The sequence below is a fragment of the Oncorhynchus mykiss genome, chromosome 9 (assembly GCF_057628025.1).
Source record: "Oncorhynchus mykiss isolate SJ-2025 chromosome 9, ASM5762802v1, whole genome shotgun sequence".
NCBI classification, from domain to species: Eukaryota; Metazoa; Chordata; class Actinopteri; order Salmoniformes; family Salmonidae; genus Oncorhynchus; species Oncorhynchus mykiss.
Window position 1 is genome coordinate 41,059,391 of NC_143030.1, and position 27,008 is coordinate 41,086,398.

Here is a 27,008-nt window from a genome sequence, read left to right on the forward strand (position 1 = left end):
GTGACTTCAGACGAGTCTCCTGACACTTGTGGGGGATGTAGAGAAAAATTGAGAATACCACCATGTTCGTGAGGGTCTCCTCATTCCAGAGAGTGGTCATATGAATTTGTAGGTCAAACGGTTCGGAAGCTAGAGATGTTTTTGTGAGAAGACCGATTATAGGTATTGTCTCATGGTTTGACAAAAACCGATCTAGGTCCACCATCTTTCACTGCAGATATGGAGGGGTAACATAAGCAGTTGTGGAGGATTGAGACGGATACGCCGAGTCTTAATCTCTCTAGTTGAAAACGGATCTATTTGAATGGGTATTTTCAAAATTAATTGACTTTGATTCACGTACCTTTGCGTCATTTGACTCAAAATAAATGAGTTCCATTCTTTTGGAAGTCTTATTTTTTCATTTGTTTTTAAAAAAATGAATTGATCTCATTTTGCACTTTATTAATTTGTAAAAACTCGTCATCATTTTGCTGTCGCGACTGAACAAGACAGAATGTGAAAGACACAGCAGATGAACTACAGAAGATTTGAACTGAAGCATGGTCAAGATTTTGGAAGACTGTTATGCTCACAAGTAAAGCACAAAACACTCACATGATGTTCAATCGTTCCAAGCACCATGGACACGTCAATCGATATCTTCACTGTCATTGCTGCAGAAAGCAAAAAAATAACTTGGTTGAAAAATCTATCATTTTAATCACTACAGGTTACCTTCAGATTAGTCCCGTGACACTTGTTGGGAACGTAGGGCAAAACGGAGAACATTGCGACAAGTGGGGTCACATTAGTTTGTAGCCCAAGATTTTGGATTCTACAAACAGAACTTGGCAACATAGACGGTTGTGACTTCAGACGAGTCTCCTGACACTTGTGGGGGATGTAGAGAAAAATTGAGAATACCACCATGTTCGTGAGGGTCTCCTCATTCCAGAGAGTGGTCATATGAATTTGTAGGTCAAACGGTTCGGAAGCTAGAGATGTTTTTGTGAGAAGACCGATTATAGGTATTGTCTCATGGTTTGACAAAAACCGATCTAGGTCCACCATCTTTCACTGCAGATATGGAGGGGTAACATAAGCAGTTGTGGAGGATTGAGACGGATACGCCGAGTCTTAATCTCTCTAGTTGAAAACGGATCTATTTGAATGGGTATTTTCAAAATTAATTGACTTTGATTCACGTACCTTTGCGTCATTTGACTCAAAATAAATGAGTTCCATTCTTTTGGAAGTCTTATTTTTTCATTTGTTTTTAAAAAAATGAATTGATCTCATTTTGCACTTTATTAATTTGTAAAAACTCGTCATCATTTTGCTGTCGCGACTGAACAAGACAGAATGTGAAAGACACAGCAGATGAACTACAGAAGATTTGAACTGAAGCATGGTCAAGATTTTGGAAGACTGTTATGCTCACAAGTAAAGCACAAAACACTCACATGATGTTCAATCGTTCCAAGCACCATGGACACGTCAATCGATATCTTCACTGTCATTGCTGCAGAAAGCAAAAAAATAACTTGGTTGAAAAATCTATCATTTTAATCACTACAGGTTACCTTCAGATTAGTCCCGTGACACTTGTTGGGAACGTAGGGCAAAACGGAGAACATTGCGACAAGTGGGGTCACATTAGTTTGTAGCCCAAGATTTTGGATTCTACAAACAGAACTTGGCAACATAGACGGTTGTGACTTCAGACGAGTCTCCTGACACTTGTGGGGGATGTAGAGAAAAATTGAGAATACCACCATGTTCGTGAGGGTCTCCTCATTCCAGAGAGTGGTCATATGAATTTGTAGGTCAAACGGTTCGGAAGCTAGAGATGTTTTTGTGAGAAGACCGATTATAGGTATTGTCTCATGGTTTGACAAAAACCGATCTAGGTCCACCATCTTTCACTGCAGATATGGAGGGGTAACATAAGCAGTTGTGGAGGATTGAGACGGATACGCCGAGTCTTAATCTCTCTAGTTGAAAACGGATCTATTTGAATGGGTATTTTCAAAATTAATTGACTTTGATTCACGTACCTTTGCGTCATTTGACTCAAAATAAATGAGTTCCATTCTTTTGGAAGTCTTATTTTTTCATTTGTTTTTAAAAAAATGAATTGATCTCATTTTGCACTTTATTAATTTGTAAAAACTCGTCATCATTTTGCTGTCGCGACTGAACAAGACAGAATGTGAAAGACACAGCAGATGAACTACAGAAGATTTGAACTGAAGCATGGTCAAGATTTTGGAAGACTGTTATGCTCACAAGTAAAGCACAAAACACTCACATGATGTTCAATCGTTCCAAGCACCATGGACACGTCAATCGATATCTTCACTGTCATTGCTGCAGAAAGCAAAAAAATAACTTGGTTGAAAAATCTATCATTTTAATCACTACAGGTTACCTTCAGATTAGTCCCGTGACACTTGTTGGGAACGTAGGGCAAAACGGAGAACATTGCGACAAGTGGGGTCACATTAGTTTGTAGCCCAAGATTTTGGATTCTACAAACAGAACTTGGCAACATAGACGGTTGTGACTTCAGACGAGTCTCCTGACACTTGTGGGGGATGTAGAGAAAAATTGAGAATACCACCATGTTCGTGAGGGTCTCCTCATTCCAGAGAGTGGTCATATGAATTTGTAGGTCAAACGGTTCGGAAGCTAGAGATGTTTTTGTGAGAAGACCGATTATAGGTATTGTCTCATGGTTTGACAAAAACCGATCTAGGTCCACCATCTTTCACTGCAGATATGGAGGGGTAACATAAGCAGTTGTGGAGGATTGAGACGGATACGCCGAGTCTTAATCTCTCTAGTTGAAAACGGATCTATTTGAATGGGTATTTTCAAAATTAATTGACTTTGATTCACGTACCTTTGCGTCATTTGACTCAAAATAAATGAGTTCCATTCTTTTGGAAGTCTTATTTTTTCATTTGTTTTTAAAAAAATGAATTGATCTCATTTTGCACTTTATTAATTTGTAAAAACTCGTCATCATTTTGCTGTCGCGACTGAACAAGACAGAATGTGAAAGACACAGCAGATGAACTACAGAAGATTTGAACTGAAGCATGGTCAAGATTTTGGAAGACTGTTATGCTCACAAGTAAAGCACAAAACACTCACATGATGTTCAATCGTTCCAAGCACCATGGACACGTCAATCGATATCTTCACTGTCATTGCTGCAGAAAGCAAAAAAATAACTTGGTTGAAAAATCTATCATTTTAATCACTACAGGTTACCTTCAGATTAGTCCCGTGACACTTGTTGGGAACGTAGGGCAAAACGGAGAACATTGCGACAAGTGGGGTCACATTAGTTTGTAGCCCAAGATTTTGGATTCTACAAACAGAACTTGGCAACATAGACGGTTGTGACTTCAGACGAGTCTCCTGACACTTGTGGGGGATGTAGAGAAAAATTGAGAATACCACCATGTTCGTGAGGGTCTCCTCATTCCAGAGAGTGGTCATATGAATTTGTAGGTCAAACGGTTCGGAAGCTAGAGATGTTTTTGTGAGAAGACCGATTATAGGTATTGTCTCATGGTTTGACAAAAACCGATCTAGGTCCACCATCTTTCACTGCAGATATGGAGGGGTAACATAAGCAGTTGTGGAGGATTGAGACGGATACGCCGAGTCTTAATCTCTCTAGTTGAAAACGGATCTATTTGAATGGGTATTTTCAAAATTAATTGACTTTGATTCACGTACCTTTGCGTCATTTGACTCAAAATAAATGAGTTCCATTCTTTTGGAAGTCTTATTTTTTCATTTGTTTTTAAAAAAATGAATTGATCTCATTTTGCACTTTATTAATTTGTAAAAACTCGTCATCATTTTGCTGTCGCGACTGAACAAGACAGAATGTGAAAGACACAGCAGATGAACTACAGAAGATTTGAACTGAAGCATGGTCAAGATTTTGGAAGACTGTTATGCTCACAAGTAAAGCACAAAACACTCACATGATGTTCAATCGTTCCAAGCACCATGGACACGTCAATCGATATCTTCACTGTCATTGCTGCAGAAAGCAAAAAAATAACTTGGTTGAAAAATCTATCATTTTAATCACTACAGGTTACCTTCAGATTAGTCCCGTGACACTTGTTGGGAACGTAGGGCAAAACGGAGAACATTGCGACAAGTGGGGTCACATTAGTTTGTAGCCCAAGATTTTGGATTCTACAAACAGAACTTGGCAACATAGACGGTTGTGACTTCAGACGAGTCTCCTGACACTTGTGGGGGATGTAGAGAAAAATTGAGAATACCACCATGTTCGTGAGGGTCTCCTCATTCCAGAGAGTGGTCATATGAATTTGTAGGTCAAACGGTTCGGAAGCTAGAGATGTTTTTGTGAGAAGACCGATTATAGGTATTGTCTCATGGTTTGACAAAAACCGATCTAGGTCCACCATCTTTCACTGCAGATATGGAGGGGTAACATAAGCAGTTGTGGAGGATTGAGACGGATACGCCGAGTCTTAATCTCTCTAGTTGAAAACGGATCTATTTGAATGGGTATTTTCAAAATTAATTGACTTTGATTCACGTACCTTTGCGTCATTTGACTCAAAATAAATGAGTTCCATTCTTTTGGAAGTCTTATTTTTTCATTTGTTTTTAAAAAAATGAATTGATCTCATTTTGCACTTTATTAATTTGTAAAAACTCGTCATCATTTTGCTGTCGCGACTGAACAAGACAGAATGTGAAAGACACAGCAGATGAACTACAGAAGATTTGAACTGAAGCATGGTCAAGATTTTGGAAGACTGTTATGCTCACAAGTAAAGCACAAAACACTCACATGATGTTCAATCGTTCCAAGCACCATGGACACGTCAATCGATATCTTCACTGTCATTGCTGCAGAAAGCAAAAAAATAACTTGGTTGAAAAATCTATCATTTTAATCACTACAGGTTACCTTCAGATTAGTCCCGTGACACTTGTTGGGAACGTAGGGCAAAACGGAGAACATTGCGACAAGTGGGGTCACATTAGTTTGTAGCCCAAGATTTTGGATTCTACAAACAGAACTTGGCAACATAGACGGTTGTGACTTCAGACGAGTCTCCTGACACTTGTGGGGGATGTAGAGAAAAATTGAGAATACCACCATGTTCGTGAGGGTCTCCTCATTCCAGAGAGTGGTCATATGAATTTGTAGGTCAAACGGTTCGGAAGCTAGAGATGTTTTTGTGAGAAGACCGATTATAGGTATTGTCTCATGGTTTGACAAAAACCGATCTAGGTCCACCATCTTTCACTGCAGATATGGAGGGGTAACATAAGCAGTTGTGGAGGATTGAGACGGATACGCCGAGTCTTAATCTCTCTAGTTGAAAACGGATCTATTTGAATGGGTATTTTCAAAATTAATTGACTTTGATTCACGTACCTTTGCGTCATTTGACTCAAAATAAATGAGTTCCATTCTTTTGGAAGTCTTATTTTTTCATTTGTTTTTAAAAAAATGAATTGATCTCATTTTGCACTTTATTAATTTGTAAAAACTCGTCATCATTTTGCTGTCGCGACTGAACAAGACAGAATGTGAAAGACACAGCAGATGAACTACAGAAGATTTGAACTGAAGCATGGTCAAGATTTTGGAAGACTGTTATGCTCACAAGTAAAGCACAAAACACTCACATGATGTTCAATCGTTCCAAGCACCATGGACACGTCAATCGATATCTTCACTGTCATTGCTGCAGAAAGCAAAAAAATAACTTGGTTGAAAAATCTATCATTTTAATCACTACAGGTTACCTTCAGATTAGTCCCGTGACACTTGTTGGGAACGTAGGGCAAAACGGAGAACATTGCGACAAGTGGGGTCACATTAGTTTGTAGCCCAAGATTTTGGATTCTACAAACAGAACTTGGCAACATAGACGGTTGTGACTTCAGACGAGTCTCCTGACACTTGTGGGGGATGTAGAGAAAAATTGAGAATACCACCATGTTCGTGAGGGTCTCCTCATTCCAGAGAGTGGTCATATGAATTTGTAGGTCAAACGGTTCGGAAGCTAGAGATGTTTTTGTGAGAAGACCGATTATAGGTATTGTCTCATGGTTTGACAAAAACCGATCTAGGTCCACCATCTTTCACTGCAGATATGGAGGGGTAACATAAGCAGTTGTGGAGGATTGAGACGGATACGCCGAGTCTTAATCTCTCTAGTTGAAAACGGATCTATTTGAATGGGTATTTTCAAAATTAATTGACTTTGATTCACGTACCTTTGCGTCATTTGACTCAAAATAAATGAGTTCCATTCTTTTGGAAGTCTTATTTTTTCATTTGTTTTTAAAAAAATGAATTGATCTCATTTTGCACTTTATTAATTTGTAAAAACTCGTCATCATTTTGCTGTCGCGACTGAACAAGACAGAATGTGAAAGACACAGCAGATGAACTACAGAAGATTTGAACTGAAGCATGGTCAAGATTTTGGAAGACTGTTATGCTCACAAGTAAAGCACAAAACACTCACATGATGTTCAATCGTTCCAAGCACCATGGACACGTCAATCGATATCTTCACTGTCATTGCTGCAGAAAGCAAAAAAATAACTTGGTTGAAAAATCTATCATTTTAATCACTACAGGTTACCTTCAGATTAGTCCCGTGACACTTGTTGGGAACGTAGGGCAAAACGGAGAACATTGCGACAAGTGGGGTCACATTAGTTTGTAGCCCAAGATTTTGGATTCTACAAACAGAACTTGGCAACATAGACGGTTGTGACTTCAGACGAGTCTCCTGACACTTGTGGGGGATGTAGAGAAAAATTGAGAATACCACCATGTTCGTGAGGGTCTCCTCATTCCAGAGAGTGGTCATATGAATTTGTAGGTCAAACGGTTCGGAAGCTAGAGATGTTTTTGTGAGAAGACCGATTATAGGTATTGTCTCATGGTTTGACAAAAACCGATCTAGGTCCACCATCTTTCACTGCAGATATGGAGGGGTAACATAAGCAGTTGTGGAGGATTGAGACGGATACGCCGAGTCTTAATCTCTCTAGTTGAAAACGGATCTATTTGAATGGGTATTTTCAAAATTAATTGACTTTGATTCACGTACCTTTGCGTCATTTGACTCAAAATAAATGAGTTCCATTCTTTTGGAAGTCTTATTTTTTCATTTGTTTTTAAAAAAATGAATTGATCTCATTTTGCACTTTATTAATTTGTAAAAACTCGTCATCATTTTGCTGTCGCGACTGAACAAGACAGAATGTGAAAGACACAGCAGATGAACTACAGAAGATTTGAACTGAAGCATGGTCAAGATTTTGGAAGACTGTTATGCTCACAAGTAAAGCACAAAACACTCACATGATGTTCAATCGTTCCAAGCACCATGGACACGTCAATCGATATCTTCACTGTCATTGCTGCAGAAAGCAAAAAAATAACTTGGTTGAAAAATCTATCATTTTAATCACTACAGGTTACCTTCAGATTAGTCCCGTGACACTTGTTGGGAACGTAGGGCAAAACGGAGAACATTGCGACAAGTGGGGTCACATTAGTTTGTAGCCCAAGATTTTGGATTCTACAAACAGAACTTGGCAACATAGACGGTTGTGACTTCAGACGAGTCTCCTGACACTTGTGGGGGATGTAGAGAAAAATTGAGAATACCACCATGTTCGTGAGGGTCTCCTCATTCCAGAGAGTGGTCATATGAATTTGTAGGTCAAACGGTTCGGAAGCTAGAGATGTTTTTGTGAGAAGACCGATTATAGGTATTGTCTCATGGTTTGACAAAAACCGATCTAGGTCCACCATCTTTCACTGCAGATATGGAGGGGTAACATAAGCAGTTGTGGAGGATTGAGACGGATACGCCGAGTCTTAATCTCTCTAGTTGAAAACGGATCTATTTGAATGGGTATTTTCAAAATTAATTGACTTTGATTCACGTACCTTTGCGTCATTTGACTCAAAATAAATGAGTTCCATTCTTTTGGAAGTCTTATTTTTTCATTTGTTTTTAAAAAAATGAATTGATCTCATTTTGCACTTTATTAATTTGTAAAAACTCGTCATCATTTTGCTGTCGCGACTGAACAAGACAGAATGTGAAAGACACAGCAGATGAACTACAGAAGATTTGAACTGAAGCATGGTCAAGATTTTGGAAGACTGTTATGCTCACAAGTAAAGCACAAAACACTCACATGATGTTCAATCGTTCCAAGCACCATGGACACGTCAATCGATATCTTCACTGTCATTGCTGCAGAAAGCAAAAAAATAACTTGGTTGAAAAATCTATCATTTTAATCACTACAGGTTACCTTCAGATTAGTCCCGTGACACTTGTTGGGAACGTAGGGCAAAACGGAGAACATTGCGACAAGTGGGGTCACATTAGTTTGTAGCCCAAGATTTTGGATTCTACAAACAGAACTTGGCAACATAGACGGTTGTGACTTCAGACGAGTCTCCTGACACTTGTGGGGGATGTAGAGAAAAATTGAGAATACCACCATGTTCGTGAGGGTCTCCTCATTCCAGAGAGTGGTCATATGAATTTGTAGGTCAAACGGTTCGGAAGCTAGAGATGTTTTTGTGAGAAGACCGATTATAGGTATTGTCTCATGGTTTGACAAAAACCGATCTAGGTCCACCATCTTTCACTGCAGATATGGAGGGGTAACATAAGCAGTTGTGGAGGATTGAGACGGATACGCCGAGTCTTAATCTCTCTAGTTGAAAACGGATCTATTTGAATGGGTATTTTCAAAATTAATTGACTTTGATTCACGTACCTTTGCGTCATTTGACTCAAAATAAATGAGTTCCATTCTTTTGGAAGTCTTATTTTTTCATTTGTTTTTAAAAAAATGAATTGATCTCATTTTGCACTTTATTAATTTGTAAAAACTCGTCATCATTTTGCTGTCGCGACTGAACAAGACAGAATGTGAAAGACACAGCAGATGAACTACAGAAGATTTGAACTGAAGCATGGTCAAGATTTTGGAAGACTGTTATGCTCACAAGTAAAGCACAAAACACTCACATGATGTTCAATCGTTCCAAGCACCATGGACACGTCAATCGATATCTTCACTGTCATTGCTGCAGAAAGCAAAAAAATAACTTGGTTGAAAAATCTATCATTTTAATCACTACAGGTTACCTTCAGATTAGTCCCGTGACACTTGTTGGGAACGTAGGGCAAAACGGAGAACATTGCGACAAGTGGGGTCACATTAGTTTGTAGCCCAAGATTTTGGATTCTACAAACAGAACTTGGCAACATAGACGGTTGTGACTTCAGACGAGTCTCCTGACACTTGTGGGGGATGTAGAGAAAAATTGAGAATACCACCATGTTCGTGAGGGTCTCCTCATTCCAGAGAGTGGTCATATGAATTTGTAGGTCAAACGGTTCGGAAGCTAGAGATGTTTTTGTGAGAAGACCGATTATAGGTATTGTCTCATGGTTTGACAAAAACCGATCTAGGTCCACCATCTTTCACTGCAGATATGGAGGGGTAACATAAGCAGTTGTGGAGGATTGAGACGGATACGCCGAGTCTTAATCTCTCTAGTTGAAAACGGATCTATTTGAATGGGTATTTTCAAAATTAATTGACTTTGATTCACGTACCTTTGCGTCATTTGACTCAAAATAAATGAGTTCCATTCTTTTGGAAGTCTTATTTTTTCATTTGTTTTTAAAAAAATGAATTGATCTCATTTTGCACTTTATTAATTTGTAAAAACTCGTCATCATTTTGCTGTCGCGACTGAACAAGACAGAATGTGAAAGACACAGCAGATGAACTACAGAAGATTTGAACTGAAGCATGGTCAAGATTTTGGAAGACTGTTATGCTCACAAGTAAAGCACAAAACACTCACATGATGTTCAATCGTTCCAAGCACCATGGACACGTCAATCGATATCTTCACTGTCATTGCTGCAGAAAGCAAAAAAATAACTTGGTTGAAAAATCTATCATTTTAATCACTACAGGTTACCTTCAGATTAGTCCCGTGACACTTGTTGGGAACGTAGGGCAAAACGGAGAACATTGCGACAAGTGGGGTCACATTAGTTTGTAGCCCAAGATTTTGGATTCTACAAACAGAACTTGGCAACATAGACGGTTGTGACTTCAGACGAGTCTCCTGACACTTGTGGGGGATGTAGAGAAAAATTGAGAATACCACCATGTTCGTGAGGGTCTCCTCATTCCAGAGAGTGGTCATATGAATTTGTAGGTCAAACGGTTCGGAAGCTAGAGATGTTTTTGTGAGAAGACCGATTATAGGTATTGTCTCATGGTTTGACAAAAACCGATCTAGGTCCACCATCTTTCACTGCAGATATGGAGGGGTAACATAAGCAGTTGTGGAGGATTGAGACGGATACGCCGAGTCTTAATCTCTCTAGTTGAAAACGGATCTATTTGAATGGGTATTTTCAAAATTAATTGACTTTGATTCACGTACCTTTGCGTCATTTGACTCAAAATAAATGAGTTCCATTCTTTTGGAAGTCTTATTTTTTCATTTGTTTTTAAAAAAATGAATTGATCTCATTTTGCACTTTATTAATTTGTAAAAACTCGTCATCATTTTGCTGTCGCGACTGAACAAGACAGAATGTGAAAGACACAGCAGATGAACTACAGAAGATTTGAACTGAAGCATGGTCAAGATTTTGGAAGACTGTTATGCTCACAAGTAAAGCACAAAACACTCACATGATGTTCAATCGTTCCAAGCACCATGGACACGTCAATCGATATCTTCACTGTCATTGCTGCAGAAAGCAAAAAAATAACTTGGTTGAAAAATCTATCATTTTAATCACTACAGGTTACCTTCAGATTAGTCCCGTGACACTTGTTGGGAACGTAGGGCAAAACGGAGAACATTGCGACAAGTGGGGTCACATTAGTTTGTAGCCCAAGATTTTGGATTCTACAAACAGAACTTGGCAACATAGACGGTTGTGACTTCAGACGAGTCTCCTGACACTTGTGGGGGATGTAGAGAAAAATTGAGAATACCACCATGTTCGTGAGGGTCTCCTCATTCCAGAGAGTGGTCATATGAATTTGTAGGTCAAACGGTTCGGAAGCTAGAGATGTTTTTGTGAGAAGACCGATTATAGGTATTGTCTCATGGTTTGACAAAAACCGATCTAGGTCCACCATCTTTCACTGCAGATATGGAGGGGTAACATAAGCAGTTGTGGAGGATTGAGACGGATACGCCGAGTCTTAATCTCTCTAGTTGAAAACGGATCTATTTGAATGGGTATTTTCAAAATTAATTGACTTTGATTCACGTACCTTTGCGTCATTTGACTCAAAATAAATGAGTTCCATTCTTTTGGAAGTCTTATTTTTTCATTTGTTTTTAAAAAAATGAATTGATCTCATTTTGCACTTTATTAATTTGTAAAAACTCGTCATCATTTTGCTGTCGCGACTGAACAAGACAGAATGTGAAAGACACAGCAGATGAACTACAGAAGATTTGAACTGAAGCATGGTCAAGATTTTGGAAGACTGTTATGCTCACAAGTAAAGCACAAAACACTCACATGATGTTCAATCGTTCCAAGCACCATGGACACGTCAATCGATATCTTCACTGTCATTGCTGCAGAAAGCAAAAAAATAACTTGGTTGAAAAATCCATCATTTTAATCACTACAGGTTACCTTCAGATTAGTCCCGTGACACTTGTTGGGAACGTAGGGCAAAACGGAGAACATTGCGACAAGTGGGGTCACATTAGTTTGTAGCCCAAGATTTTGGATTCTACAAACAGAACTTGGCAACATAGACGGTTGTGACTTCAGACGAGTCTCCTGACACTTGTGGGGGATGTAGAGAAAAATTGAGAATACCACCATGTTCGTGAGGGTCTCCTCATTCCAGAGAGTGGTCATATGAATTTGTAGGTCAAACGGTTCGGAAGCTAGAGATGTTTTTGTGAGAAGACCGATTATAGGTATTGTCTCATGGTTTGACAAAAACCGATCTAGGTCCACCATCTTTCACTGCAGATATGGAGGGGTAACATAAGCAGTTGTGGAGGATTGAGACGGATACGCCGAGTCTTAATCTCTCTAGTTGAAAACGGATCTATTTGAATGGGTATTTTCAAAATTAATTGACTTTGATTCACGTACCTTTGCGTCATTTGACTCAAAATAAATGAGTTCCATTCTTTTGGAAGTCTTATTTTTTCATTTGTTTTTAAAAAAATGAATTGATCTCATTTTGCACTTTATTAATTTGTAAAAACTCGTCATCATTTTGCTGTCGCGACTGAACAAGACAGAATGTGAAAGACACAGCAGATGAACTACAGAAGATTTGAACTGAAGCATGGTCAAGATTTTGGAAGACTGTTATGCTCACAAGTAAAGCACAAAACACTCACATGATGTTCAATCGTTCCAAGCACCATGGACACGTCAATCGATATCTTCACTGTCATTGCTGCAGAAAGCAAAAAAATAACTTGGTTGAAAAATCCATCATTTTAATCACTACAGGTTACCTTCAGATTAGTCCCGTGACACTTGTTGGGAACGTAGGGCAAAACGGAGAACATTGCGACAAGTGGGGTCACATTAGTTTGTAGCCCAAGATTTTGGATTCTACAAACAGAACTTGGCAACATAGACGGTTGTGACTTCAGACGAGTCTCCTGACACTTGTGGGGGATGTAGAGAAAAATTGAGAATACCACCATGTTCGTGAGGGTCTCCTCATTCCAGAGAGTGGTCATATGAATTTGTAGGTCAAACGGTTCGGAAGCTAGAGATGTTTTTGTGAGAAGACCGATTATAGGTATTGTCTCATGGTTTGACAAAAACCGATCTAGGTCCACCATCTTTCACTGCAGATATGGAGGGGTAACATAAGCAGTTGTGGAGGATTGAGACGGATACGCCGAGTCTTAATCTCTCTAGTTGAAAACGGATCTATTTGAATGGGTATTTTCAAAATTAATTGACTTTGATTCACGTACCTTTGCGTCATTTGACTCAAAATAAATGAGTTCCATTCTTTTGGAAGTCTTATTTTTTCATTTGTTTTTAAAAAAATGAATTGATCTCATTTTGCACTTTATTAATTTGTAAAAACTCGTCATCATTTTGCTGTCGCGACTGAACAAGACAGAATGTGAAAGACACAGCAGATGAACTACAGAAGATTTGAACTGAAGCATGGTCAAGATTTTGGAAGACTGTTATGCTCACAAGTAAAGCACAAAACACTCACATGATGTTCAATCGTTCCAAGCACCATGGACACGTCAATCGATATCTTCACTGTCATTGCTGCAGAAAGCAAAAAAATAACTTGGTTGAAAAATCCATCATTTTAATCACTACAGGTTACCTTCAGATTAGTCCCGTGACACTTGTTGGGAACGTAGGGCAAAACGGAGAACATTGCGACAAGTGGGGTCACATTAGTTTGTAGCCCAAGATTTTGGATTCTACAAACAGAACTTGGCAACATAGACGGTTGTGACTTCAGACGAGTCTCCTGACACTTGTGGGGGATGTAGAGAAAAATTGAGAATACCACCATGTTCGTGAGGGTCTCCTCATTCCAGAGAGTGGTCATATGAATTTGTAGGTCAAACGGTTCGGAAGCTAGAGATGTTTTTGTGAGAAGACCGATTATAGGTATTGTCTCATGGTTTGACAAAAACCGATCTAGGTCCACCATCTTTCACTGCAGATATGGAGGGGTAACATAAGCAGTTGTGGAGGATTGAGACGGATACGCCGAGTCTTAATCTCTCTAGTTGAAAACGGATCTATTTGAATGGGTATTTTCAAAATTAATTGACTTTGATTCACGTACCTTTGCGTCATTTGACTCAAAATAAATGAGTTCCATTCTTTTGGAAGTCTTATTTTTTCATTTGTTTTTAAAAAAATGAATTGATCTCATTTTGCACTTTATTAATTTGTAAAAACTCGTCATCATTTTGCTGTCGCGACTGAACAAGACAGAATGTGAAAGACACAGCAGATGAACTACAGAAGATTTGAACTGAAGCATGGTCAAGATTTTGGAAGACTGTTATGCTCACAAGTAAAGCACAAAACACTCACATGATGTTCAATCGTTCCAAGCACCATGGACACGTCAATCGATATCTTCACTGTCATTGCTGCAGAAAGCAAAAAAATAACTTGGTTGAAAAATCCATCATTTTAATCACTACAGGTTACCTTCAGATTAGTCCCGTGACACTTGTTGGGAACGTAGGGCAAAACGGAGAACATTGCGACAAGTGGGGTCACATTAGTTTGTAGCCCAAGATTTTGGATTCTACAAACAGAACTTGGCAACATAGACGGTTGTGACTTCAGACGAGTCTCCTGACACTTGTGGGGGATGTAGAGAAAAATTGAGAATACCACCATGTTCGTGAGGGTCTCCTCATTCCAGAGAGTGGTCATATGAATTTGTAGGTCAAACGGTTCGGAAGCTAGAGATGTTTTTGTGAGAAGACCGATTATAGGTATTGTCTCATGGTTTGACAAAAACCGATCTAGGTCCACCATCTTTCACTGCAGATATGGAGGGGTAACATAAGCAGTTGTGGAGGATTGAGACGGATACGCCGAGTCTTAATCTCTCTAGTTGAAAACGGATCTATTTGAATGGGTATTTTCAAAATTAATTGACTTTGATTCACGTACCTTTGCGTCATTTGACTCAAAATAAATGAGTTCCATTCTTTTGGAAGTCTTATTTTTTCATTTGTTTTTAAAAAAATGAATTGATCTCATTTTGCACTTTATTAATTTGTAAAAACTCGTCATCATTTTGCTGTCGCGACTGAACAAGACAGAATGTGAAAGACACAGCAGATGAACTACAGAAGATTTGAACTGAAGCATGGTCAAGATTTTGGAAGACTGTTATGCTCACAAGTAAAGCACAAAACACTCACATGATGTTCAATCGTTCCAAGCACCATGGACACGTCAATCGATATCTTCACTGTCATTGCTGCAGAAAGCAAAAAAATAACTTGGTTGAAAAATCCATCATTTTAATCACTACAGGTTACCTTCAGATTAGTCCCGTGACACTTGTTGGGAACGTAGGGCAAAACGGAGAACATTGCGACAAGTGGGGTCACATTAGTTTGTAGCCCAAGATTTTGGATTCTACAAACAGAACTTGGCAACATAGACGGTTGTGACTTCAGACGAGTCTCCTGACACTTGTGGGGGATGTAGAGAAAAATTGAGAATACCACCATGTTCGTGAGGGTCTCCTCATTCCAGAGAGTGGTCATATGAATTTGTAGGTCAAACGGTTCGGAAGCTAGAGATGTTTTTGTGAGAAGACCGATTATAGGTATTGTCTCATGGTTTGACAAAAACCGATCTAGGTCCACCATCTTTCACTGCAGATATGGAGGGGTAACATAAGCAGTTGTGGAGGATTGAGACGGATACGCCGAGTCTTAATCTCTCTAGTTGAAAACGGATCTATTTGAATGGGTATTTTCAAAATTAATTGACTTTGATTCACGTACCTTTGCGTCATTTGACTCAAAATAAATGAGTTCCATTCTTTTGGAAGTCTTATTTTTTCATTTGTTTTTAAAAAAATGAATTGATCTCATTTTGCACTTTATTAATTTGTAAAAACTCGTCATCATTTTGCTGTCGCGACTGAACAAGACAGAATGTGAAAGACACAGCAGATGAACTACAGAAGATTTGAACTGAAGCATGGTCAAGATTTTGGAAGACTGTTATGCTCACAAGTAAAGCACAAAACACTCACATGATGTTCAATCGTTCCAAGCACCATGGACACGTCAATCGATATCTTCACTGTCATTGCTGCAGAAAGCAAAAAAATAACTTGGTTGAAAAATCCATCATTTTAATCACTACAGGTTACCTTCAGATTAGTCCCGTGACACTTGTTGGGAACGTAGGGCAAAACGGAGAACATTGCGACAAGTGGGGTCACATTAGTTTGTAGCCCAAGATTTTGGATTCTACAAACAGAACTTGGCAACATAGACGGTTGTGACTTCAGACGAGTCTCCTGACACTTGTGGGGGATGTAGAGAACAATTGAGAATACCACCATGTTCGTGAGGGTCTCCTCATTCCAGAGAGTGGTCATATGAATTTGTAGGTCAAACGGTTCGGAAGCTAGAGATGTTTTTGTGAGAAGACCGATTATAGGTATTGTCTCATGGTTTGACAAAAACCGATCTAGGTCCACCATCTTTCACTGCAGATATGGAGGGGTAACATAAGCAGTTGTGGAGGATTGAGACGGATACGCCGAGTCTTAATCTCTCTAGTTGAAAACGGATCTATTTGAATGGGTATTTTCAAAATTAATTGACTTTGATTCACGTACCTTTGCGTCATTTGACTCAAAATAAATGAGTTCCATTCTTTTGGAAGTCTTATTTTTTCATTTGTTTTTAAAAAAATGAATTGATCTCATTTTGCACTTTATTAATTTGTAAAAACTCGTCATCATTTTGCTGTCGCGACTGAACAAGACAGAATGTGAAAGACACAGCAGATGAACTACAGAAGATTTGAACTGAAGCATGGTCAAGATTTTGGAAGACTGTTATGCTCACAAGTAAAGCACAAAACACTCACATGATGTTCAATCGTTCCAAGCACCATGGACACGTCAATCGATATCTTCACTGTCATTGCTGCAGAAAGCAAAAAAATAACTTTTTGCATAAGGCTCGTTGGTCTAGGGGTATGATTCTCGCTTAGGGTGCGAGAGGTCCCGGGTTCAAATCCCGGATGAGCCCTTTTGCAGATCCTTGAACAATCTCAGACAGGCAGATCTTGTCGGAATGCCGACTATCACCTCTTGGGCGCAGGACAAGGTGGCTGAATGGTTTTGGCGATAGGACTGCAAATCTATTTTGATAAGCACTTGTTGGTTCAACGTCGCAGAACATTTATTATTTTAGATAACCTGCAGAATGTAGGAGCAATTCTGACTTCCAAGTACAAGGATAATGATTCAAATGTAATACACTTGAAATGACATCCAGCCCCTAAAACAAATGAATTCCTCAGGCTCTGCATTGGCCGGGAATCGAACCCGGGTCAACTGCTTGGAAGGCAGCTATGCTCACCACTATACCACCAATGCTATGTGCAGCTCAGTAGCAACATTGAGACATCGACTCATAATTTGACCGTCATTTTGGTGGAAAGTGATAATTCACTTTCACGGTTTAGGTGTATGATTATGGCTTAGGTTGCGAGAGGTCCCTGGTTGAAAAATCTATCATTTTAATCACTACAGGTTACCTTCAGATTAGTCCCGTGACACTTGTTGGGAACGTAGGGCAAAACGGAGAACATTGCGACAAGTGGGGTCACATTAGTTTGTAGCCCAAGATTTTGGATTCTACAAACAGAACTTGGCAACATAGACGGTTGTGACTTCAGACGAGTCTCCTGACACTTGTGGGGGATGTAGAGAAAAATTGAGAATACCACCATGTTCGTGAGGGTCTCCTCATTCCAGAGAGTGGTCATATGAATTTGTAGGTCAAACGGTTCGGAAGCTAGAGATGTTTTTGTGAGAAGACCGATTATAGGTATTGTCTCATGGTCTCATTTGACTCAAAATAAATGAGTTCCATTCTTTTGGAAGTCTTATTTTTTCATTTGTTTTTAAAAAAATGAATTGATCTCATTTTGCACTTTATTAATTTGTAAAAACTCGTCATCATTTTGCTGTCGCGACTGAACAAGACAGAATGTGAAAGACACAGCAGATGAACTACAGAAGATTTGAACTGAAGCATGGTCAAGATTTTGGAAGACTGTTATGCTCACAAGTAAAGCACAAAACACTCACATGATGTTCAATCGTTCCAAGCACCATGGACACGTCAATCGATATCTTCACTGTCATTGCTGCAGAAAGCAAAAAAATAACTTTTTGCATAAGGCTCGTTGGTCTAGGGGTATGATTCTCGCTTAGGGTGCGAGAGGTCCCGGGTTCAAATCCCGGATGAGCCCTTTTGCAGATCCTTGAACAATCTCAGACAGGCAGATCTTGTCGGAATGCCGACTATCACCTCTTGGGCGCAGGACAAGGTGGCTGAATGGTTTTGGCGATAGGACTGCAAATCTATTTTGATAAGCACTTGTTGGTTCAACGTCGCAGAACATTTATTATTTTAGATAACCTGCAGAATGTAGGAGCAATTCTGACTTCCAAGTACAAGGATAATGATTCAAATGTAATACACTTGAAATGACATCCAGCCCCTAAAACAAATGAATTCCTCAGGCTCTGCATTGGCCGGGAATCGAACCCGGGTCAACTGCTTGGAAGGCAGCTATGCTCACCACTATACCACCAATGCTATGTGCAGCTCAGTAGCAACATTGAGACATCGACTCATAATTTGACCGTCATTTTGGTGGAAAGTGATAATTCACTTTCACGGTTTAGGTGTATGATTATGGCTTAGGTTGCGAGAGGTCCCTGGTTGAAAAATCTATCATTTTAATCACTACAGGTTACCTTCAGATTAGTCCCGTGACACTTGTTGGGAACGTAGGGCAAAACGGAGAACATTGCGACAAGTGGGGTCACATTAGTTTGTAGCCCAAGATTTTGGATTCTACAAACAGAACTTGGCAACATAGACGGTTGTGACTTCAGACGAGTCTCCTGACACTTGTGGGGGATGTAGAGAAAAATTGAGAATACCACCATGTTCGTGAGGGTCTCCTCATTCCAGAGAGTGGTCATATGAATTTGTAGGTCAAACGGTTCGGAAGCTAGAGATGTTTTTGTGAGAAGACCGATTATAGGTATTGTCTCATGGTTTGACAAAAACCGATCTAGGTCCACCATCTTTCACTGCAGATATGGAGGGGTAACATAAGCAGTTGTGGAGGATTGAGACGGATACGCCGAGTCTTAATCTCTCTAGTTGAAAACGGATCTATTTGAATGGGTATTTTCAAAATTAATTGACTTTGATTCACGTACCTTTGCGTCATTTGACTCAAAATAAATGAGTTCCATTCTTTTGGAAGTCTTATTTTTTCATTTGTTTTTAAAAAAATGAATTGATCTCATTTTGCACTTTATTAATTTGTAAAAACTCGTCATCATTTTGCTGTCGCGACTGAACAAGACAGAATGTGAAAGACACAGCAGATGAACTACAGAAGATTTGAACTGAAGCATGGTCAAGATTTTGGAAGACTGTTATGCTCACAAGTAAAGCACAAAACACTCACATGATGTTCAATCGTTCCAAGCACCATGGACACGTCAATCGATATCTTCACTGTCATTGCTGCAGAAAGCAAAAAAATAACTTGGTTGAAAAATCCATCATTTTAATCACTACAGGTTACCTTCAGATTAGTCCCGTGACACTTGTTGGGAACGTAGGGCAAAACGGAGAACATTGCGACAAGTGGGGTCACATTAGTTTGTAGCCCAAGATTTTGGATTCTACAAACAGAACTTGGCAACATAGACGGTTGTGACTTCAGACGAGTCTCCTGACACTTGTGGGGGATGTAGAGAACAATTGAGAATACCACCATGTTCGTGAGGGTCTCCTCATTCCAGAGAGTGGTCATATGAATTTGTAGGTCAAACGGTTCGGAAGCTAGAGATGTTTTTGTGAGAAGACCGATTATAGGTATTGTCTCATGGTTTGACAAAAACCGATCTAGGTCCACCATCTTTCACTGCAGATATGGAGGGGTAACATAAGCAGTTGTGGAGGATTGAGACGGATACGCCGAGTCTTAATCTCTCTAGTTGAAAACGGATCTATTTGAATGGGTATTTTCAAAATTAATTGACTTTGATTCACGTACCTTTGCGTCATTTGACTCAAAATAAATGAGTTCCATTCTTTTGGAAGTCTTATTTTTTCATTTGTTTTTAAAAAAATGAATTGATCTCATTTTGCACTTTATTAATTTGTAAAAACTCGTCATCATTTTGCTGTCGCGACTGAACAAGACAGAATGTGAAAGACACAGCAGATGAACTACAGAAGATTTGAACTGAAGCATGGTCAAGATTTTGGAAGACTGTTATGCTCACAAGTAAAGCACAAAACACTCACATGATGTTCAATCGTTCCAAGCACCATGGACACGTCAATCGATATCTTCACTGTCATTGCTGCAGAAAGCAAAAAAATAACTTTTTGCATAAGGCTCGTTGGTCTAGGGGTATGATTCTCGCTTAGGGTGCGAGAGGTCCCGGGTTCAAATCCCGGATGAGCCCTTTTGCAGATCCTTGAACAATCTCAGACAGGCAGATCTTGTCGGAATGCCGACTATCACCTCTTGGGCGCAGGACAAGGTGGCTGAATGGTTTTGGCGATAGGACTGCAAATCTATTTTGATAAGCACTTGTTGGTTCAACGTCGCAGAACATTTATTATTTTAGATAACCTGCAGAATGTAGGAGCAATTCTGACTTCCAAGTACAAGGATAATGATTCAAATGTAATACACTTGAAATGACATCCAGCCCCTAAAACAAATGAATTCCTCAGGCTCTGCATTGGCCGGGAATCGAACCCGGGTCAACTGCTTGGAAGGCAGCTATGCTCACCACTATACCACCAATGCTATGTGCAGCTCAGTAGCAACATTGAGACATCGACTCATAATTTGACCGTCATTTTGGTGGAAAGTGATAATTCACTTTCACGGTTTAGGTGTATGATTATGGCTTAGGTTGCGAGAGGTCCCTGGTTGAAAAATCTATCATTTTAATCACTACAGGTTACCTTCAGATTAGTCCCGTGACACTTGTTGGGAACGTAGGGCAAAACGGAGAACATTGCGACAAGTGGGGTCACATTAGTTTGTAGCCCAAGATTTTGGATTCTACAAACAGAACTTGGCAACATAGACGGTTGTGACTTCAGACGAGTCTCCTGACACTTGTGGGGGATGTAGAGAACAATTGAGAATACCACCATGTTCGTGAGGGTCTCCTCATTCCAGAGAGTGGTCATATGAATGTGTAGGTCAAACGGTTCGGAAGCTAGAGATGTTTTTGTGAGAAGACCGATTATAGGTATTGTCTCATGGTTTGACAAAAACCGATCTAGGTCCACCATCTTTCACTGCAGATATGGAGGGGTAACATAAGCAGTTGTGGAGGATTGAGACGGATACGCCGAGTCTTAATCTCTCTAGTTGAAAACGGATCTATTTGAATGGGTATTTTCAAAATTAATTGACTTTGATTCACGTACCTTTGCGTCATTTGACTCAAAATAAATGAGTTCCATTCTTTTGGAAGTCTTATTTTTTCATTTGTTTTTAAAAAAATGAATTGATCTCATTTTGCACTTTATTAATTTGTAAAAACTCGTCATCATTTTGCTGTCGCGACTGAACAAGACAGAATGTGAAAGACACAGCAGATGAACTACAGAAGATTTGAACTGAAGCATGGTCAAGATTTTGGAAGACTGTTATGCTCACAAGTAAAGCACAAAACACTCACATGATGTTCAATCGTTCCAAGCACCATGGACACGTCAATCGATATCTTCACTGTCATTGCTGCAGAAAGCAAAAAAATAACTTGGTTGAAAAATCTATCATTTTAATCACTACAGGTTACCTTCAGATTAGTCCCGTGACACTTGTTGGGAACGTAGGGCAAAACGGAGAACATTGCGACAAGTGGGGTCACATTAGTTTGTAGCCCAAGATTTTGGATTCTACAAACAGAACTTGGCAACATAGACGGTTGTGACTTCAGACGAGTCTCCTGACACTTGTGGGGGATGTAGAGAAAAATTGAGAATACCACCATGTTCGTGAGGGTCTCCTCATTCCAGAGAGTGGTCATATGAATTTGTAGGTCAAACGGTTCGGAAGCTAGAGATGTTTTTGTGAGAAGACCGATTATAGGTATTGTCTCATGGTCTCATTTGACTCAAAATAAATGAGTTCCATTCTTTTGGAAGTCTTATTTTTTCATTTGTTTTTAAAAAAATGAATTGATCTCATTTTGCACTTTATTAATTTGTAAAAACTCGTCATCATTTTGCTGTCGCGACTGAACAAGACAGAATGTGAAAGACACAGCAGATGAACTACAGAAGATTTGAACTGAAGCATGGTCAAGATTTTGGAAGACTGTTATGCTCACAAGTAAAGCACAAAACACTCACATGATGTTCAATCGTTCCAAGCACCATGGACACGTCAATCGATATCTTCACTGTCATTGCTGCAGAAAGCAAAAAAATAACTTTTTGCATAAGGCTCGTTGGTCTAGGGGTATGATTCTCGCTTAGGGTGCGAGAGGTCCCGGGTTCAAATCCCGGATGAGCCCTTTTGCAGATCCTTGAACAATCTCAGACAGGCAGATCTTGTCGGAATGCCGACTATCACCTCTTGGGCGCAGGACAAGGTGGCTGAATGGTTTTGGCGATAGGACTGCAAATCTATTTTGATAAGCACTTGTTGGTTCAACGTCGCACAACATTTATTATTTTAGATAACCTGCAGAATGTAGGAGCAATTCTGACTTCCAAGTACAAGGATAATGATTCAAATGTAATACACTTGAAATGACATCCAGCCCCTAAAACAAATGAATTCCTCAGGCTCTGCATTGGCCGGGAATCGAACCCGGGTCAACTGCTTGGAAGGCAGCTATGCTCACCACTATACCACCAATGCTATGTGCAGCTCAGTAGCAACATTGAGACATCGACTCATAATTTGACCGACATTTTGGTGGAAAGTGATAATTCACTTTCACGGTTTAGGTGTATGATTATGGCTTAGGTTGCGAGAGGTCCCTGGTTGAAAAATCTATCATTTTAATCACTACAGGTTACCTTCAGATTAGTCCCGTGACACTTGTTGGGAACGTAGGGCAAAACGGAGAACATTGCGACAAGTGGGGTCACATTAGTTTGTAGCCCAAGATTTTGGATTCTACAAACAGAACTTGGCAACATAGACGGTTGTGACTTCAGACGAGTCTCCTGACACTTGTGGGGGATGTAGAGAAAAATTGAGAATACCACCATGTTCGTGAGGGTCTCCTCATTCCAGAGAGTGGTCATATGAATTTGTAGGTCAAACGGTTCGGAAGCTAGAGATGTTTTTGTGAGAAGACCGATTATAGGTATTGTCTCATGGTCTCATTTGACTCAAAATAAATGAGTTCCATTCTTTTGGAAGTCTTATTTTTTCATTTGTTTTTAAAAAAATGAATTGATCTCATTTTGCACTTTATTAATTTGTAAAAACTCGTCATCATTTTGCTGTCGCGACTGAACAAGACAGAATGTGAAAGACACAGCAGATGAACTACAGAAGATTTGAACTGAAGCATGGTCAAGATTTTGGAAGACTGTTATGCTCACAAGTAAAGCACAAAACACTCACATGATGTTCAATCGTTCCAAGCACCATGGACACGTCAATCGATATCTTCACTGTCATTGCTGCAGAAAGCAAAAAAATAACTTTTTGCATAAGGCTCGTTGGTCTAGGGGTATGATTCTCGCTTAGGGTGCGAGAGGTCCCGGGTTCAAATCCCGGATGAGCCCTTTTGCAGATCCTTGAACAATCTCAGACAGGCAGATCTTGTCGGAATGCCGACTATCACCTCTTGGGCGCAGGACAAGGTGGCTGAATGGTTTTGGCGATAGGACTGCAAATCTATTTTGATAAGCACTTGTTGGTTCAACGTCGCACAACATTTATTATTTTAGATAACCTGCAGAATGTAGGAGCAATTCTGACTTCCAAGTACAAGGATAATGATTCAAATGTAATACACTTGAAATGACATCCAGCCCCTAAAACAAATGAATTCCTCAGGCTCTGCATTGGCCGGGAATCGAACCCGGGTCAACTGCTTGGAAGGAAGCTATGCTCACCACTATACCACCAATGCTATGTGCAGCTCAGTAGCAACATTGAGACATCGACTCATAATTTGACCGTCATTTTGGTGGAAAGTGATAATTCACTTTCACGGTTTAGGTGTATGATTATGGCTTAGGTTGCGAGAGGTCCCTGGTTGAAAAATCTATCATTTTAATCACTACAGGTTACCTTCAGATTAGTCCCGTGACACTTGTTGGGAACGTAGGGCAAAACGGAGAACATTGCGACAAGTGGGGTCACATTAGTTTGTAGCCCAAGATTTTGGATTCTACAAACAGAACTTGGCAACATAGACGGTTGTGACTTCAGACGAGTCTCCTGACACTTGTGGGGGATGTAGAGAAAAATTGAGAATACCACCATGTTCGTGAGGGTCTCCTCATTCCAGAGAGTGGTCATATGAATTTGTAGGTCAAACGGTTCGGAAGCTAGAGATGTTTTTGTGAGAAGACCGATTATAGGTATTGTCTCATGGTCTCATTTGACTCAAAATAAATGAGTTCCATTCTTTTGGAAGTCTTATTTTTTCATTTGTTTTTAAAAAAATGAATTGATCTCATTTTGCACTTTATTAATTTGTAAAAACTCGTCATCATTTTGCTGTCGCGACTGAACAAGACAGAATGTGAAAGACACAGCAGATGAACTACAGAAGATTTGAACTGAAGCATGGTCAAGATTTTGGAAGACTGTTATGCTCACAAGTAAAGCACAAAACACTCACATGATGTTCAATCGTTCCAAGCACCATGGACACGTCAATCGATATCTTCACTGTCATTGCTGCAGAAAGCAAAAAAATAACTTTTTGCATAAGGCTCGTTGGTCTAGGGGTATGATTCTCGCTTAGGGTGCGAGAGGTCCCGGGTTCAAATCCCGGATGAGCCCTTTTGCAGATCCTTGAACAATCTCAGACAGGCAGATCTTGTCGGAATGCCGACTATCACCTCTTGGGCGCAGGACAAGGTGGCTGAATGGTTTTGGCGATAGGACTGCAAATCTATTTTGATAAGCACTTGTTGGTTCAACGTCGCACAACATTTATTATTTTAGATAACCTGCAGAATGTAGGAGCAATTCTGACTTCCAAGTACAAGGATAATGATTCAAATGTAATACACTTGAAATGACATCCAGCCCCTAAAACAAATGAATTCCTCAGGCTCTGCATTGGCCGGGAATCGAACCCGGGTCAACTGCTTGGAAGGAAGCTATGCTCACCACTATACCACCAATGCTATGTGCAGCTCAGTAGCAACATTGAGACATCGACTCATAATTTGACCGTCATTTTGGTGGAAAGTGATAATTCACTTTCACGGTTTAGGTGTATGATTATGGCTTAGGTTGCGAGAGGTCCCTGGTTGAAAAATCTATCATTTTAATCACTACAGGTTACCTTCAGATTAGTCCCGTGACACTTGTTGGGAACGTAGGGCAAAACGGAGAACATTGCGACAAGTGGGGTCACATTAGTTTGTAGCCCAAGATTTTGGATTCTACAAACAGAACTTGGCAACATAGACGGTTGTGACTTCAGACGAGTCTCCTGACACTTGTGGGGGATGTAGAGAAAAATTGAGAATACCACCATGTTCGTGAGGGTCTCCTCATTCCAGAGAGTGGTCATATGAATTTGTAGGTCAAACGGTTCGGAAGCTAGAGATGTTTTTGTGAGAAGACCGATTATAGGTATTGTCTCATGGTCTCATTTGACTCAAAATAAATGAGTTCCATTCTTTTGGAAGTCTTATTTTTTCATTTGTTTTTAAAAAAATGAATTGATCTCATTTTGCACTTTATTAATTTGTAAAAACTCGTCATCATTTTGCTGTCGCGACTGAACAAGACAGAATGTGAAAGACACAGCAGATGAACTACAGAAGATTTGAACTGAAGCATGGTCAAGATTTTGGAAGACTGTTATGCTCACAAGTAAAGCACAAAACACTCACATGATGTTCAATCGTTCCAAGCACCATGGACACGTCAATCGATATCTTCACTGTCATTGCTGCAGAAAGCAAAAAAATTACTTTTTGCATAAGGCTCGTTGGTCTAGGGGTATGATTCTCGCTTAGGGTGCGAGAGGTCCCGGGTTCAAATCCCGGATGAGCCCTTTTGCAGATCCTTGAACAATCTCAGACAGGCAGATCTTGTCGGAATGCCGACTATCACCTCTTGGGCGCAGGACAAGGTGGCTGAATGGTTTTGGCGATAGGACTGCAAATCTATTTTGATAAGCACTTGTTGGTTCAACGTCGCACAACATTTATTATTTTAGATAACCTGCAGAATGTAGGAGCAATTCTGACTTCCAAGTACAAGGATAATGATTCAAATGTAATACACTTGAAATGACATCCAGCCCCTAAAACAAATGAATTCCTCAGGCTCTGCATTGGCCGGGAATCGAACCCGGGTCAACTGCTTGGAAGGCAGCTATGCTCACCACTATACCACCAATGCTATGTGCAGCTCAGTAGCAACATTGAGACATCGACTCATAATTTGACCGTCATTTTGGTGGAAAGTGATAATTCACTTTCACGGTTTAGGTGTATGATTATGGCTTAGGTTGCGAGAGGTCCCTGGTTGAAAAATCTATCATTTTAATCACTACAGGTTACCTTCAGATTAGTCCCGTGACACTTGTTGGGAACGTAGGGCAAAACGGAGAACATTGCGACAAGTGGGGTCACATTAGTTTGTAGCCCAAGATTTTGGATTCTACAAACAGAACTTGGCAACATAGACGGTTGTGACTTCAGACGAGTCTCCTGACACTTGTGGGGGATGTAGAGAAAAATTGAGAATACCACCATGTTCGTGAGGGTCTCCTCATTCCAGAGAGTGGTCATATGAATTTGTAGGTCAAACGGTTCGGAAGCTAGAGATGTTTTTGTGAGAAGACCGATTATAGGTATTGTCTCATGGTCTCATTTGACTCAAAATAAATGAGTTCCATTCTTTTGGAAGTCTTATTTTTTCATTTGTTTT

General features: G+C 39.8%; 5 non-coding genes across 5 annotated transcripts; all 5 read right to left on the reverse strand.

Annotated features, from left to right (window-relative positions):
• Window positions 1-17,151: 17,151 nt before the first annotated feature.
• On the reverse strand, window positions 17,152-17,223 carry trnag-ucc (transfer RNA glycine (anticodon UCC)). Its single transcript has one exon. It is a non-coding gene; the product is annotated as a tRNA-Gly (tRNA).
• Window positions 17,224-18,382: 1,159 nt separating this feature from the next.
• trnag-ucc (transfer RNA glycine (anticodon UCC)) lies at window positions 18,383-18,454 on the reverse strand. Its single transcript has one exon. It is a non-coding gene; the product is annotated as a tRNA-Gly (tRNA).
• Window positions 18,455-20,633: 2,179 nt separating this feature from the next.
• On the reverse strand, window positions 20,634-20,705 carry trnag-ucc (transfer RNA glycine (anticodon UCC)). The gene has a single exon. It is a non-coding gene; the product is annotated as a tRNA-Gly (tRNA).
• A 2,007-nt stretch (window positions 20,706-22,712) lies between these two features.
• On the reverse strand, window positions 22,713-22,784 carry trnag-ucc (transfer RNA glycine (anticodon UCC)). Its single transcript has one exon. It is a non-coding gene; the product is annotated as a tRNA-Gly (tRNA).
• Window positions 22,785-26,405: 3,621 nt separating this feature from the next.
• trnag-ucc (transfer RNA glycine (anticodon UCC)) lies at window positions 26,406-26,477 on the reverse strand. The gene has a single exon. It is a non-coding gene; the product is annotated as a tRNA-Gly (tRNA).
• Window positions 26,478-27,008: the final 531 nt, after the last annotated feature.